This window comes from Xyrauchen texanus, chromosome 25 (genome assembly GCF_025860055.1).
Source record: "Xyrauchen texanus isolate HMW12.3.18 chromosome 25, RBS_HiC_50CHRs, whole genome shotgun sequence".
NCBI classification, from domain to species: Eukaryota; Metazoa; Chordata; class Actinopteri; order Cypriniformes; family Catostomidae; genus Xyrauchen; species Xyrauchen texanus.
Window position 1 is genome coordinate 31,149,443 of NC_068300.1, and position 16,819 is coordinate 31,166,261.

At 42.7% G+C, this 16,819-nt stretch overlaps 1 protein-coding gene across 1 annotated transcript in view; it reads left to right on the top strand.

The window, feature by feature from the left end:
- The first annotated feature begins 667 nt into the window (after window positions 1-667).
- Window positions 668-16,819, top strand: part of cntn3a.1 (contactin 3a, tandem duplicate 1) — a 177,815-nt gene continuing 161,663 nt past the window's right edge. Inside the window, exon 1 of the mRNA XM_052091452.1 lies at window positions 668-992. The gene's annotated coding sequence lies outside the window, so the exon portion shown is untranslated. The remainder of the gene's footprint in view (window positions 993-16,819) is intronic.

Consider the following 16,819-nt stretch of genomic DNA (forward strand, 5'->3'; position numbering starts at 1 on the left):
CAGCAAACTTTACTAAATGTCTTCTTTAGCTAATATTTTTTTCAACTTACCTTTGTTGAAAGGGATAAATGTTTGGGATTGGGATTTTTGTTGGACAACTTGCCTGTTCAACTGTCTCTTTCTGTCTGAGTGCCAAATGTGATGTCAGTGTACATGTGCGGCTATTACCTAATTGTGTATCCTATATTTTACTTGCGTTTGGCAGTTTTTTGTATCTATGTATAATCAGTGTAAATATTACTTTGGTTTTTCCATTTAAATTTACGTATTGATCTGATCCCGAAAAAATACAAGAAAACACCAAGTAACAAACTGATTTATATGTCACTTTTTGAAGTAGAAAGACCAACACTGTATTCAATTGTAGAAAGTACTCCAATAAACTTGACACTTTTTACAAGTTAAAAAAAAAAATGTCAGTGTATTATTATTATTGTATTCATTTATTTTTTTGCAGACTTGCAGTTAAAAAGAGGTAGTTTGATTATTCGTTTCTGTATTACATTAACACTGGTTTGCTCTTCGGAGGCTTTTTCAAATCCAAGCTCTGGTGATATAAAAATGACTCCATATCTGCGCATGAACTGACAGGCCAAGTGATGTGAAGTTTGTGTTGCATCACAGAGTGCATGTGAAAGCACCGAGCGGGTTCACACACGTTGGCGCGTGGCGCAGTGTGGAGAGGATCCGTGGATTCAACGTCTTAAATGAGCCTGAACAGACTCATGGAGCGATATGGATCTCGCCCATGCGTAACGCATTTGGTTTACTTCGCGTTTGCTTTTGAAGTACAGTGGGTTTCAATGCTATCAACACGTCTGACTGTTTCTCAAGGAGTATCTTGGATGTCGGTTGCCAGACAATAGGAGAAATTTGTACTTGTGAAGAGCGCTCGACTATGAAGCGACCCTGATATTGAGCAATGGCTGGAAGAAGATGCTGCCGTTACAGCGGCACACCAAGAGGCTGAAAACTGAAGAAAAGTCAAACAGGTAAATGAGTTTGAAACAGAAATGGCGCGAGTCCACACAATCCTGGGGCTATATATAAAAATATAGCAGAAACGAAATTTTTGGATTTATATTTAGAGGATATAGGCTAATATTTTGTACCATATAGTTTATATTAAAATGTAATTTATAGTAGAAAAATTATATCGGAAGTCCTTTCACAGAAGCATTATGTAAATTACGTGAATTTTTAGTTTATGCAGTTTTAATGAACGTATACGTATAACGTATGTTCGGGTATTTCCAAACCACTGTAACATTACTAACCCATTTTTAGAATTGACTAGTCTTCAAAATTAACTTTGCCATCATTTTTGACATATTAAGCAATTTCCTGGAATTCCTATTGTACAACCTGCTTAAATAGCCTAAATTCTCCAGTTCCCCTTTGAAACTGTGACCTGAGAAGTACACGTTTGGTCAGTGAACATCGGGAATTGGAATTATTCCAATCTCAACATCTGCCCAGACACTTCTATGTAGCAGCCAATAGTATGAATCACAGTATGAACTGTAAAATATTCAGTATATTACAGAAACAAGTGGGGGTTTAGTCATAAACCACGTAAAATGTGCATAAAACCCATTTCAATCTCATGTTCACTGTTGTACTATTTTTCCAAGGTATTAATCCAGTTGAGATTATGATGTCACTGGAGGTGTATGGTCCCTTTCATGATAACTGCAATCTTTTATATTTTCTTGTAGCAATGTGAATTGTATAAATCTTACTATGGCAGCTTCTCTGTCTTTCTTTCTGTCTTTCTTTCTTTTTAAATAATTGACCAATTGGCACACACTTGGTCGTAATCCTCACACCCCACTTTGATTATATATTTATTTTATGGATGCATTTCTTTCTCAGGAATAATCTCACTAAATGTGTGTTTAAGAATTGTAATTTCCCTGACAATGGGCTTGATTCCCAATACAGAAAGTGAAGTCTTTCAGAGTTCCTCATCAAATGCATGCATCCTATAATTATTCTGAAGATTAGAGGAGAGGTAACATTAAATGCAGCCCCACAATCACATAAGATAAAACAAACGATTCTTTCAATAAATAAAGAGTTGTACCTTCTCATCATGTAACTTTAGATGTCAAACCTGCCATATGCAGAGCGAGCTTCATATCATTAAAATCTCTGATGAAAATATTTTTTTTCTTGTTTTGCTTTATTTTCCAGAGACTTGATATACAGTATAAGGCAATGTTTGTTTAGGTTAGGCAGCATTTTGCATAGAAAGAATAAAATTCAGACTTTACAGTAGATGAGTGCTGATTCATTTAAACACAATTTTACTTGAGGTAGAGGCAGTTTTGCTGCACTCTGCTGGCTTTTCAGAGTACACAGGAGAAAAAAAAAAAAAAAAACAGATTAGGGAGCATCATTAAGGCATTGTTAGGGAGCCTGGAATATTTGTACACATCTCTGTGTTGATGCAAGGCATCCCTGATTGCTTGTTGAGTCATAGATAGCTTATCTTCAGAGGACTACAGAGAATCCTTGTGGCAGGTCTAGGCTGAGGTGTGATGCCATACTAAATACATGCTTTAGATCCCTGCACCATTACATTTCTCCGACAACTATAAAATAATGTTTTGTCAGAAAGCACCATTAATTTCCCTGTAAAAAAGGCTTTATACATTTTTTTCAGTCTACCTTAAAAGTGAAAGAATAAAGAAACATTCCATGTTAAGATTACTTTACTAAAATAATTTGGACTCATCCCAGTTTGTAAAAACAAGCTAAATAATGATTTGTTCCTGTAGTTCAACTAGTCACGGTAATTGTAAACTATAATGTTGTCATTGCTAGAAAAATACATTTGTCTTAATTAAACATTACTTGAAATTCAAGTTTTGGGCTCTTAACTTAAATCTATGTTCCTTGTACATTCTTTTCTTAAAAATCCAGAAACTTTTTAAAGTCTTTTTTTAAGATTTTAAGTGTTAATAACTCAAACATTTGAGTACATAATTAAGGTTATGGGGAATACCCATAATGACTTGCACTTTAATTATTTAATTATGTTTTCTTGGTCAAAGGGAACAAATGAGCTGTTATTAAAAATGGTTGGAGAATGCATTATTTTAGGTTTTGTTTACTTTTTTGTTACATTTTTTAAAAACAATCAGTTATGCACTTGGCTGGAAGACTATCAATTGAACAATATAGTAGGCAGTTATGCATTGTTTTAGTTTTTTGTTTGTTTGTTTCATAAAAAAAAAAGTATTTTCTTATGCAACTACCGAATATTTTGATAATCGTTTAATCTTATGATTATTAGAACGATTATTTGACTATACAGTGATTATTGAAACGATGAATCATTAGCCTTTAACCAATTATTCAGCTTGTGCCCTGACTTAAAAGATTGTATTAAATGTGCTTACTAACAATAAAGAGGACAAAATGATCTTTTAAAAATGCCTCTAAACATGCCTCTAAATACTTTTTATTAAGTTTAATACATTAAAGAAATTTACTGCAAAATATCCTGTTGTTATCAAGTTTTTTCTCTTGTTTTCCATTTAAAATGGTCTTAAAATCCTTAAAACAAGATACATTTACTTGATAAGCAACATATAAGATATATAGACTTGCTTTAAGAGAATGTATCTTAAATATACGTGTATTTTGTATATTTTGTATAGCAGTAGCTCCAGCTCCCCTTATTCCATAATGAGAGTGCTTCTGTATTTACTTATTTTGTATTTTTGCATTATAATTCCCTCATACTTTTCTATCTACATCACTTGAAGCTGTGAAAGTTTAGACTGCATCTGGATTGTAAGCTGTTTTCTTCCTCACCTCAGTCAGGTACGAACTGCAGGCTGCTCTCACGCGTCATCATTAGAGTAAATGACAATTCGGCAGCAATTTTTTATTGTCGACGTTGTCGATAACGTCGGCTAATTGTTTCAGCCCTAATGCACTTAAACTGGAAGTCTATGGGGCAAGTATACAATAGTAGACAGTTAGATTTTCTTTGTTTAATTAAAAAAAACACATTCAGTTATGCACATACGATGGAAGTCTAGAGTGTATGATGAAAGCTTGTCCCATAAGCAGCCTATAGATAGTATTCCAATGATGTTGCCATATTGTGGGGAGACAGATCAAAACAGTTCATCTGAGTGAATTGGGAGAAAGAGTTTAGCTAAATACCTTGTAAAGTTTAATGTAGCATTTCAATTTCGATATAAACTATCACGTTTGTAAGTATTAAGTATGAAGTATTAATTTACTAAATATGTTTTATATTGTTTTGTCTTCATTTAGTTTTTTTGGGGGGGTTTCTCTGCTTTTTCTCCCCAATTTGAAATGCCCAATTCCCAATGCGCCCTCGTGAAAAGTCCTCGTGTTTTTCGTAGTGACTCTGCGTTTGAGACCATGAACCTGCGTATCTTATCATGTGGCTTGTTGAGCGTGCACAACTCACCACATGCCCCACCGAGAGCGAGAACCACATTATAGCAACTGCCCAAAGTGACATACCCCCCCCAAATCAACCCCACCCCCTTTAAGATAAATTATCTTAAAGGGCACCTATTATGGCATTTAAAATGTTCCTAATATTGTTTTGGGAGTCCCCAACAACAGATTTACATGCATGCAATGACAAAAAACACTTTTGTTGTCTTATAATATGCATTTATGTTTACCTGATTTGCTCACCGACTCCCAAATAATTCGTTCAACGACTCATTTTTCCAAACCCCTCCTTTGCGTGACGCTAATCTGCGGTGATTGGTCAGATGACCCAGTCAGTTGTGATTGGTATACTCTGTGCAGAGATTGTCAGAAACGGAACGCCCATCACCGCTTTGTAGTAAAAAAGTCAAAATCAGAGAAGGAATTTGAGTTGATTTATGTTAGCGATCATAGCCCAAAGTTCGGTGGTAAACACCCAATCAGTTATTGTTTGTGTTAGCCCAACGCATAAACATATTGGTAAAGCACTGCATTACTACAAGTTATTGCTCTATTCTTTATGACAACTCCAATAACATCGACAAACATTTCACATATTTCAAAAAAATTGACATTGGAGACCTATGCGCTGAGCGTAATGTAAACAACACACACAAATACTTATTAAGCATGCTAAAAAACACATAAAAGCAACAATTATTAATAATACTTACAGGTTGTGATTCGGAAGAGGAAGCTGATCCAAATAAACTTGGTACTGAACCTTCCTTCAGTATCAACCTGCTCGTGAATCCACAATTGAAAGCATTCATGTTCGTAAAGCAATCGTCATTAAATTGACGCGAACACAGCACAAGGTTCGGGCTATACTTGTGTGGTATAGTTGTAAATATAAACTCTAGCCACTGATTCTTCACATGCTCGTCCCTGGGCAGTGAAAAAAAGGTCTCTTTTGATATGCACTTCAGAACACAGCGTCTTGTTGTCGACATGATGTTTTCAAGTTTTCCCTGGTGTCTGCGCGTGCAATGAGTGGGCGCGGCCAATTTGATAATTTTTCGTGTTGACGTCACAACGAAAAGGAAAATGACTCATTGGAAAAAACGATTCATTACATTGACTCAGAGTCGACTCCTACTTTTGAGAGACAATAACTTTTTTTATGGTGAACTTTCATATATAAAACTTTGCAGGATGTTTTTGTTCACTTAAATCTATGTTACACACTACATGAAAGGTAATTTTCAAAATTCCATAATAGGTGCCCTTTAAGGACTCGAGGGCGCAGAAAATCGCCAGCTTGCATTTGAAGCATCTGAAACATGTAATCGAGCAATCACAGTCCATTTTTTGTTACGTGCCATGGTGCTACTACAATAGACCTGTGTCATTTAAACGGTCCGCATATCAAAGCCATGACAGACTCGTCTGAGCTCATAATGTTAAAATGCTTGCATGTTTCACTCTCCCTCTACCTCCACAACGGTTCGCTGTAACTTTTAACTGTCTTGTCTAATGATTAAAAGGCACATATCAATAAAACTAATATCATATACTGTCTGCAAATATGCAGATACCTTGTTTAAACAGATGTAATAAACAAATCTCGTGAAAATCCAGCCCTTTCTTCCCATTTAGCTCTCATTTAATAATATCTTCCTTTCAAGTGCATAATTTATCAGCCAGAAACAAAACTTCAGGATCAGGATCAAAAGTTCCTCTGATTCACGTGTGCTTTAAGTAAATGTCATATTCATTGTGCAATGTATGTGCACTTGTGAGAACATTCCATTACTAATGTGCACATGCCTTCCATGGTTGCTGGACGACTGTGTGTACTGATATTTCCTTCTTCCTAATATATATATAACAAAAGTCATTTGCAAATAAATTAATAAAATGAGATTACTAAACAGAAATCAGAAGAAACTGATATGTACCATTTAAAATACAATTAAATTTTTAAAAATTTAATGTTTTGAGTAAAATTGAGTAAATAAAGTGCTAAATAAGAGTTTATTATTTTTTTAGCAATTTTATGTTTATGCTATTTTCTATATTGAATTGTGTGACATATCTGCAAAATATCAGCTCTTTGAATATTGGCATCGGTCATAAAAAAAAAAAACATATTGGTCGACCACTAGTAAGCACTAACAGTGTGCATTAAGGATCACATTATATCACAACACAGGGGTAATATCAGAACCAGAAATGTTTTTCGAACAAGTTGGAAGGATCCAATCCACCATTTAAGTTTATCTTCATATTTATCAGCATACACTTGAATGTTTTTCGTGGTCACAATTTTTTTTATTTCTCGTTGTTAGTGGAGAATTGCAATGTGTGGAAGACTCTGCCTTCTTTCTACCAAGGAGGAAGTGGGAACCAGATTGAACAATCAACAGAACTTTCATTTCAAACTCAAATTTTAACAGTACAACGAAACATAGCCGCACACACAGACACTTGCGTCTCTCTCTCTCTTTCCCTAACTGGCGTCTCCAGCTCGTCCTCATCCCCCTCCCAGCTTATTAGGTGCAAGAAGTGCATCCTCATGGCCCGGCCATTCACTCCTCGTCGTCACACAGTGTTTCTCCACAACATCCACAACATATTTATTGGATTTATTTGATGACGCAATTGAATACTATCTATTGGAGACAGTTTGGTGCAATTTCAATAAACGTGTAAATACGATCCAGCAAATTTTGTTGTGGTATACCTCATTTGAAATTCAGTTATATCTATTCAGTTAGATAAATCAAGTAACTGTGGTGTCTTGGCTCATTTGGATGCTGAACATTAATTTTTCATTCACGCTCTGCAGAATAGAGTTCAGTTAGAGTGCACAAAACCAGCTTGAGAGTGTTATACATTTCTCAGCCACTCTCAACTACTGCTCTCAAATGTTCATGTCAATGGAGGTTTTAACAACACCGAAGTTCATTTTGCTCTCATATGGCATTGGTTGCATATAGGTGAGGCCATTGGGTTTAAAGAAAAATCCTTGTTAAAGATGGTGTTTGTGGATCAAGTGAAGTCAAGGGAGGCAGATAAATGATTCAGTGTTACTCCATATTCACCCCAACATCCTGCCAGAACTAGAAAGTGTGGGTGTCTGTCTCATTTATGATTAAAAACTAGAGAGCACACATGCATTGCGTGTGAATCCCATCAACAGCAGAGACTAGCAGAGCTTCTATTAATACAGACTTCATTGAAAAATTTATGGATTTCAAGACAGAGGAAGTGTCAAAGTCAAGCTCACCGCCAGCACTTTCTTTAAAGCCAGATATCATATGTTCCCCGTCTGTCGCTCTCTCGATGTTGTGTCGGAGAAGTGACACTAGGGGTCTCTCTTGAGTGCCGAATATGCCTCTGAACTATGAAAAAAGGCCAATGAGAAGTTGGCAGACAGTATTTGCATACCCCGCCCCCGGACATACAGGTATTTAGGTGGGCAAATACGATGAGTTCATTCAGAAATTTTCTTCGGAGCCGATGGTAGTGCATCCAGTCTGCTGCGAGTCACACACACCAGTTCCTGCCTTTTCCTCTGATGCTCTGCATGCTGTTGGATTGACGGTGCATAACAGCGGCTTTCTCCTTCTCTGTACGGCAGTGCAGATTTGCCCCTGGGCGCTTCGACAGCGCAGACAATAACTCTTCATTAAGTTTATTTAAAGAGTGATTTCCCTTTTTGTGTAAAAGAGTATTTCAAAACACAGCGGCATTGAACGTCCTTTTCAGGACACGTCTTCTTAGCCCTGATCCAGATGTGCTGCAGGATCTGCACTCAGCGACCGACCTTAGAGCGCAGTCACTCGGGCAGGCGATGGCCACGCTCATGGTCCAGGAACGTCATCTGTGGTTGAACCTGGTCGAGATGCGTGAAACCAACAAAGCTCGCTTCCTCAGCGACACCGACGAGGACTTCGCCCAGCAGTTCTCCGCGGTGAAGAAGCAGACGGAAACCATATCTCACATCATGCCCCGCCAGGCGATGGCCACGCTCGTGGTCCAGGAACGTCATCTGTGGTTGAACCTGGTCGAGATGCTTGAAACCAACAAAGCTCGCTTCCTCAGCGACACCGACGATGACTTCGCCCAGCAGTTCTCCGCGGTGAAGAAGCAGACGGAAACCATATCTCACATCATGCCCCGCCAGGCGATGGCCACGCTCGTGGTCCAGGAACGTCATCTGTGGTTGAACCTGGTCGAGATGCTTGAAACCAACAAAGCTCGCTTCCTCAGCGACACCGACGATGACTTCGCCCAGCAGTTCTCCGCGGTGAAGCAGACGGAAGCCATATCTCACATCATGCCCCGCCGCAAGCCTGCCGCCATGGGCCATGCCCCATCTGCTCGCCAAGGGCATCCCCCTGCGGCCAAGAAACACCTTGCTCCGCCTCAACCCGGGCCCGGCTCTCAGCCCCAGCGTCGCGCACGCCCCCATCTCACGTACCCCCTCGAGGACCCGGAAGGCTCCCAGGTGCTCCTGAGACATCCGACCCAGAGTCCGAGATGTTAGCTCCAGAGGTGGTATGGTCTGCACTTATATACCGCTTTTTTTAACCTTAGAGGTTACCAAAGCACTTTACACTGTGTCCCAATCACCCATTCACACACCAATGGCCGCAGAGATGCCATGCAAGTCGCTAGCCTGCCATTGGGAGCAACTTAGGGTTCAGTGTCTTGCCCAAGGACACTTCGGCATGTGGAGTCGTGTGGGCTGGGAATCGAACAACCAACCCTGCGATTAGTGGCCAACCCGCTCTACCACCTGAGCCACAGCCGCCCGGCTGGTGGTAAGACCGCTCCGTCCCCCTGTGGAGAGCCGGGAGGAGAATCTTGTGTTGAAATTATTTACACTAGCCGGGGCTGTGGGACCCACATTCTCAATAACAGAGCTATTTCCTTTGTCTCTGGGTCACCCGGCCCGCAAATGCCGTTCTCACGGCACTTTGCTTCCAGATATCAACAGTCACGGTCCCCTGAATGCGGTACCTCCACCCTCAGCCCCACGACAGTTCCCCAGCCGGCTGGTTCAGATGAGTCCAGAGGACACCGACATCGAAGCTCCTCCTCAGTCACGAACCCACCCTCTGCCGGGTGTGTGGAGCAAGGTAAGTGCTTTGAGTTTTTTCTCAGCACCAAAGCCTTGGGACGCACCTTTGCCTCCCGACACCGCATAACCTGCTCCGTCCCGCTGCGAAGCCCCGCCGGGTACGTCAAATATACTCATCCCCTTGGTGCCCCTAGCACGGAGTTTGGAGGTGTGGCTTTCACTGCCCAACCCGTCACGCTGGCTGGCCCGGACCATCTGAGTCGGTTACGCAATTCAGTTTTCTCCCTTCGCGGGCGTCTGCTTTACTGCAGTACACGCGAACATGCCAATTCCCTGCACCCGGAAATCGCTACTCTTTTATTCAAAGATGCGATAGAGCCTGTCCCTCCAACCGAAATGAAGAAGGGTCTCTACAGCCCTTACTTCATTGTACCCAAGAAAGGCGGCGGCTAACGACCGATCTTGAACATGAGAGTTTTCAACCGGGTCCTGCTCAAACTCCCGTTCAAAATGCTCACACAAAAACACATCCTAACTTGCGCCCGCCATCTAAATTGGTTCGCAGCAGTAGACCTGAAGGACGCGTACTTCCACGTCTCGATTGTGCCTTGACACCGACCCTTTCTATGGTTCGTGTTCGACGGCCAGGCTTACCAACACAAGGTCCTCCCCTTCAGCATGTCTCTGTCCCCTCGCGTCTTCACAAAAGTCGCAGAGGCAGCTCTTGCCCCGCTCCGAGAATCCGGCATCCGCATACTCAATTACCTCGACGATTGGCTCATCCTGGCCCGCTCGCGAGAATTACTATGCGCGCACAGAGACCAGGTGCTCAGGCACCTCAGCCGCTTGGGGCTTCAGGTCAAATGGGAAAAGAGCAAGCTCACCCCGGTTCAGAGCATCTCTTTTCTCAGCATGGATTTGAGTGCTGAAATGCCTCGCCTCTTTCAAGCCCGGCACAACAGTCCCTTTAAAACACTTCCAAAAGCTCCTGGGGCATATGGCATCCTCCGCGATGGTCACGCTGCATATGAGACCGATGGTCATGCATATGAGACCGCTTCAGCACTGGCTTCAGACTCGAGTCCCGAGACGAGCATGGTGCCGCGGCACGCACCGTGTGATGATCACCCCCGCCTGCCGCCAGACATTCAAACAATGGACAGACCTCAGGGCAGGAGTACCCTTGCAGCAGGTGTCCCGATGCGTCCTGGTCATGACCGACGGCTCCAGATTGGGTTGAGGTGCCGTGTGCAACGGGCATGCAACTGCGTGCCGTTGGAGAGGGGCCCCGCTGCAATGGCATATCAATTGCCTAGAGTTGCTGACTGTTTTCTTTGCCCTGCGGAAGTTCCTCCTGCTGGTTCAGGGAAAATATGTCCTAGTCAGGTCAGACAGCACCACTGTGGTAGTGTACATAAATCACCAAGGTGGTGTACGCTCCCGCCACATGTCACGACTCGCCCGTTGTCTCCTCCTTTGGAGCCAGCAGCGACTCAATGTGATAGCGGACACACTGTCACGACAACGCTTGCCCAACGGAGAGTGGAGGCTTCACCCCCAGTCGGTCCAGCTGATTTGGGAAGGATTCGGCAAGGCCCAGGTAGAGCTGTTTGCCTCCCGAGAAACCTCTCACTGCCCGCTCTGGTATGCCAAACAGAGGCTCCCCTCGGGGCAGACACACTGGCACACAGCTGGCCCACGGGGCTGCGCAAGTATGCATTTCCCCCAGTGAGCCTTCTTGTACAGGTGCTGTGCAAGGTCAGGGAGAACGAGGAGCAAGTCACCCTAGTGGCTCCGTACTGGCCCACTCGGACTTGGTTCTCTGACCTTACGCTTCTCGCAACAGCCCCTCCCTGGCGAATTCCCCTGAGGAAGGACCTTCTTTCTCAGGGAAGGGGCACGCTCTGGCATCCGTGCCCAGACATTTGGAACCTCCATGCCTGGCCCCTGGACGGGACAAGGAAGATCTAGCCGGTCTACCACTTGCTGTCGTAGACATGATCAACGAAGCCAGAGCCTCTTCCACCAGGCACCTTTATGCCCTAAAGTGGCGCCTGTTCGCGAATTGGTGTCCTTCCCGGGCTGAAGACCCACAGAGGTGCTCAGTTAGGTCAGTGCTTTTATTTCTGCAGGAGAGGTTGGAGGGGAGGCTGTCCCCTTCAACCCAAAAGGTGTATGTCGCCGCCATCGCGGCCCAAAACGATGCAGTAAACGGCAAGTCCCTGGGTAAGCACGACTTAATTATCAGGTTCCTAAGAGGCGCCTGGAGGTTAAATCCCTCCCGGCCAAGCCTTTTCCCCTCCTGGGATCTCTCAGTGGTCCTCACGGGCCTCCAGAGATCTCCCTTCGAGCCGCTAGAATCAGCTGGACTCAGGGCCCTCTCTCTTAAAATGGCCCTGCTGATTGCGCTCGCCTCCATCAAGAGGGTCGGGGACCTGCAAGTGTTCTCTGTCAGTGACACTTGCCTGGATTTCGGTCTGGCAGACACAAATTTGATCCTAAGACCGCGGCCTGGCTACGTGCCCAAGGTTCCTACCACGCCCTTTATAGACCAGATAATGAACCTGCAAGCGCTGCCCCAGGAGGAGGCAGACCCAGCCCTTTCGTTGCTGTGTCCGGTACATGCTTTGCGTACCTATTTGGACCACACGCGGAGCTCTAGACGTTCTGAGCAGCTCTTTGTCTGCTTCAGGGGACAGCGGAAATGGCTGTCTCCAAACAGAGGCTTTCCCACAGGGTCGTTGATGCCGTTTCATTGCGGGTCCTAGCGCACTCAAACAGAAGCGTTGCGTCCTCGTGGGCACTGGCCAGGGGCACCTCCCTGGCAGACATTTGTAGAGCAGCGGGTTGGGCAACACCTACTGACTTCGCGAGATTTTACAATCTCCGGGTTGAGTCAGTATTGTCTTGTGTTCTCTCAGGTCCGAGCCCGTAGAACTCGGTAACACGCTGACGAACTGGCCGGGTGAATCGCTTGTGCCTAGCACCCTTTCCCTCAGCTGAGGTAAATCCATGCGCCTGTTTCTCCCAGGGGATCCCATCTCTCGGATCCCTGGATGATTCCTCCCTAGCCCTTGTGGGTCCGCAGTTCAGCGGAGGAACTCACTGACGCAATCCACTGCAGGTACTTAATCTACCCTGTACTGGAATAGGTGCTCCACAGGTCAAGGACTCCTACGCGGACTACCCCTGTGTGCATTATCCACGGTACGGTCCCCTAACAAAAGTGGACCTGCGTCTCCCTTAGGCAGTCCCAGCTGCCCTCCGGTCGCCGTGTTGTAGCAACTCCTCCCTCCTTGAGGCTGGATCTACCACTGCGCCACTTTCCACATGTCGCCTAGAAGCCCATGTGATGTATTCACCACCTTTACCTCCCCTGCCAGGCAGGTGTGGTCTCCGCAGGGTCTTTTCCCCCCTGGAAATATAGGAAATTGGGTAAGACCCCCTTCCCTCGATGCGTGTAAGGGCCCCAGCCGTTCTTGCTCTATGTGGAGAAACATAGAGAGAAAAGAGGCCCGGCCAGGCGTGGCCCGTTCCCAGGTTGGCAAGTGTCACCTTGTTCCCCTGTCTAGGGTAACCAGAAGGATTCCAACAACTTTTATGGGGCATTGGGGAAGAGTGTGTGCAGTCTGACACAGCTGGTCATCATTGCACGTAAAATACCTGCACGCTCCTGTGTCAACAGAACACGTACACGGCTCAGTGCATGGTGTGATTTAAATTGGACCCCTAGTGTCGCTTCTCTGACACAATGTCTAGAGAGACAGACGGGGAACGTCTAGGTTACATATGTAACCTCCATTCCCTGATGGAGAGAACAAGACGTTGTGTCCTCCCTGCCACGTCCCTGAGCTAAGCCACTGTTGTGGCCGGACCATTTCCGGCTCCTCAGAAAAATCCTGAATGAACTCATCGCATTTGCCCGCCTAAATACACGTATGCCCGTGGGCGGGGTATGCAAATACTGTCTGCCAATTTCTCATTGGCCTTTTTTCATAGTTCAGAGGCATATTCGGTGTTCAAGAGAGACCCCTAGTGTTGCTTCTCCGACACAACGTCTCATTCCCTCCATCAGGGAACGGAGGTTACATACGTAACCTAGACGCTTTCCTGAGTCTTGCTCTTAGATGTGTTTTCAAAAAATGGGAGTTCTGTGCTGCATTCCTATCCTTTGTCCAAAGGCAGTGCAAATGTTAATGTCTCCAAATATTCCAGACAGATCCTCTTTTTCAAAGTATAAACATGCCATATTTGGGCTTTTATTATGGTATCAAGCTGATTTACAAATCAATCAGAATGCTGTGCACAGTGGACAAAATGTCCTCTGTGGGCTCATTTTCAGCTCAAATTGTTGGCTTTGACAGTTCATTCTGCAGCATTAAAGCTAGGCATATATTGCATGTCATGTGTGGTGAGCTTTGAAGTAAATCCATGGGCCATAATCGACAAACCCTCTTTCTGCCAAGCAAATGAACAAAGCAAGCATTTAAAGGACCATTAGCAAGCATGTGTCCCAGTGGCAAAGACCGCTTTCCACAGAGGTTTTTAAAAGTTATTCTGTCATTCTATCAGACCCGTTTATTGATCCCATGTGGACCAAGAAGGCTAATGAGAGTGTGCTATTGCTTGTGTGTGTAGATCTGTGATATGATGTTTGGGTAATATTTCATCTCTGCAAGCTGAATGAGTGAAATAAAAATGTAAACAACATATAAAACTATGTTGGTGTTCTTACAATTCAAAGATTACACTTTACATGCTCTTTGGAAGGAATTGACAAACTTTCTAAAAGCAAAACTAAACAAACAGTATCAGAAAAATGTTCTTGGTCCGATGTACCAGACTGTACTGTCTCTGACAGAGTAGAACAATCAGTATCAAGTGACTTTCCAAAACTGAACTATGAACATGTATTGTCCATATGTTTCTGAAAGACAGAGTATGTGGATAAATGCTATCGGGAGCCGTGTTGCACACAAACAAGTCTGAACTTAGAGGTGGGATAGAAGCAGTGTTCAAACGTGGGATAGAAACAGTGCTCAAACCTCCAATGAGATGTAGAATGTGATCCTTGACATCTACAGCAGAGCAACATTTTTCATTTAACACATGTGGTTCTCAGTTCAGGTGTTTGTAAAGAAGTTCAATGGAAAGGGGGAGGCGAGAACTGGCTTTTCAATATAAATAATATTTTATTGAGAAACTTAAAAGACAAACACACACACATGACGGACATGTCCGTAAACTATCTCTCTCTCCCGTACAATCCACCACAGTCAGCCTTTATCCCTCTCAGAGGCTTGATTTGCCTGATAAGGGACCGGGTGTGTAGAATCACGACCCGGCCCCGCCCTCCGCCCTGCCACAGTGTTATTCAATAGTTTTGTACTCAGTTCTTTCAATCTTGGAGAGTCTTTTGTTTGTTATCTTATAGACAGTTGTCTGCAGAAAGTGCAGACTTTGATAAGAATGCCAACAAAGGTTAAAAACAAAGTGCACAGGAAGAGGATATAGAGGCTGCTAACAGGTTTAAAAACAAATTAAACAACAAATAAACATGCAAATACATGATACATGACGTGAGTTGTGACAATCAGACGTGTTGAGTGATAGAGACTGTTTGAGCAATTATGAGCGCTTTTAGCTTTACTCTCTTTAAAATGAGCGCTCTCTGTGTCAATCAAAGATGTGCACTCTTCAAGTGCTCTCGATATCTCATCATCAGTCACTCATCCCAATTTAAATCAGATTAATGTTGGTCACAATACCACTAATAATAAATATAACTGTTCAGTAACCTTCAATAACGACACTGCGTCTTCATGCATTTGCTTTATAATTAGTGAGTTGTGAAACAGCAAAACTCAAAGACAGTAAACAGACCATAGATATGAACGATTTCTCACTGGAGCAGATTAAGAGCTTGTTATGAATATATTCTTCTTATTTTTGAATGTGTCTCTGCGGTGTGTGATGCTTTCATGGTTTTTACTGGTTGTCATTATGTCACAATGGCATTTTGATATTGACAACAGAACTATTAATAACTGTTTCATTATTGTTGAACTTGGGCCTGTTCAAGTGTAACTGTTTACACCATTTGTAAGTGTATGTAAGATTTTAATTCATCCATACAGAACTCTGTAGATTCATGATTTATTTTTGTACCTGAATATTAAAGTTAAAATAAGCTATTACACCATTCTAAGTAGAAGTTGATTTTATATGTGAGTTTTATAAAAATGCTAGCTGCACTAAGTTAAATGCATTAAGCTGAAGACATCTTTTAGTTACTTTGTTTACTTAGTTATTTTTGTAAACAAACAAAAAAAAAACAGTCTGCAGCTCTATTATCTAGGGAGAGGTTTCAGCAATAAAGAGAAGAATGAAGTTTTGATTGACATTTATTCAAATGTTTAAGAATTAGACACTTCCTATGAATGAAAAGCAGCTTTCACCTGTTTTACCGATAAATATTACTCACCAGTCCTTTGGTGTCTATATCTATTGTTGGATCTGCACTGTGGTCTGTATGGGCAAGAAGTGAGATGGCCTCTCTGCGGTATCTCCATCAAGCTGCTTCTCTGTGCTAGTGACTCTCTTGATGTTTCGACCTCCTTAGGGAGAGTTAGGCTTATTCTTTTCACCACAACAAGAGGTGCTTCTCTGCAGTTTCAGAGATGCCAAACAAGATATTAACTTTCACTTTCTTTGTTGTAGAAGTGCTCCTGTAATAATTGGACAAAACTGGAACATTTCACTTTCATATATCAAAAAAATATCAATGTTTAATCATTTACCCACCCTTATGCAATCCCAGATGTACATGTTGTATTTGACTTTCTTCTGCAGCACACAAAGATTTTTAGAAGAATAGTTCAGCTCTTTTGGTCCTTAAATGTAAGTGAATAGTGATCAAAATTTGAAGCTCCAGAATAAAGGAAGCATAAAAGTAATCCATATGACTCCAGTAGCCAAAAAGTAGGTATAGGTTAGAGACCATAAATTCTCCTCTCTGCTCAGCAAGTCACTAAATGCATGAAAATTGCGAGTTACCCAAAAACAGAAGAAGAATGTGGACGTGACAATGGAGATTTATTTTTTTATTCCCACTTTCAAAAAGGTTTTGGTCACATTCACTTGCATTATAACGACCTACAGAGCAGAGATAATCTTCTAAAAATCTTAATTTGACTTCTGCTAAAGAAGGAAAATCATACACATCTGGGATGGTATGAGGGTGGTTGAATGATAAGACAATTTTCATTTTTGGGTGAACTATTGCTTTAAATATACATC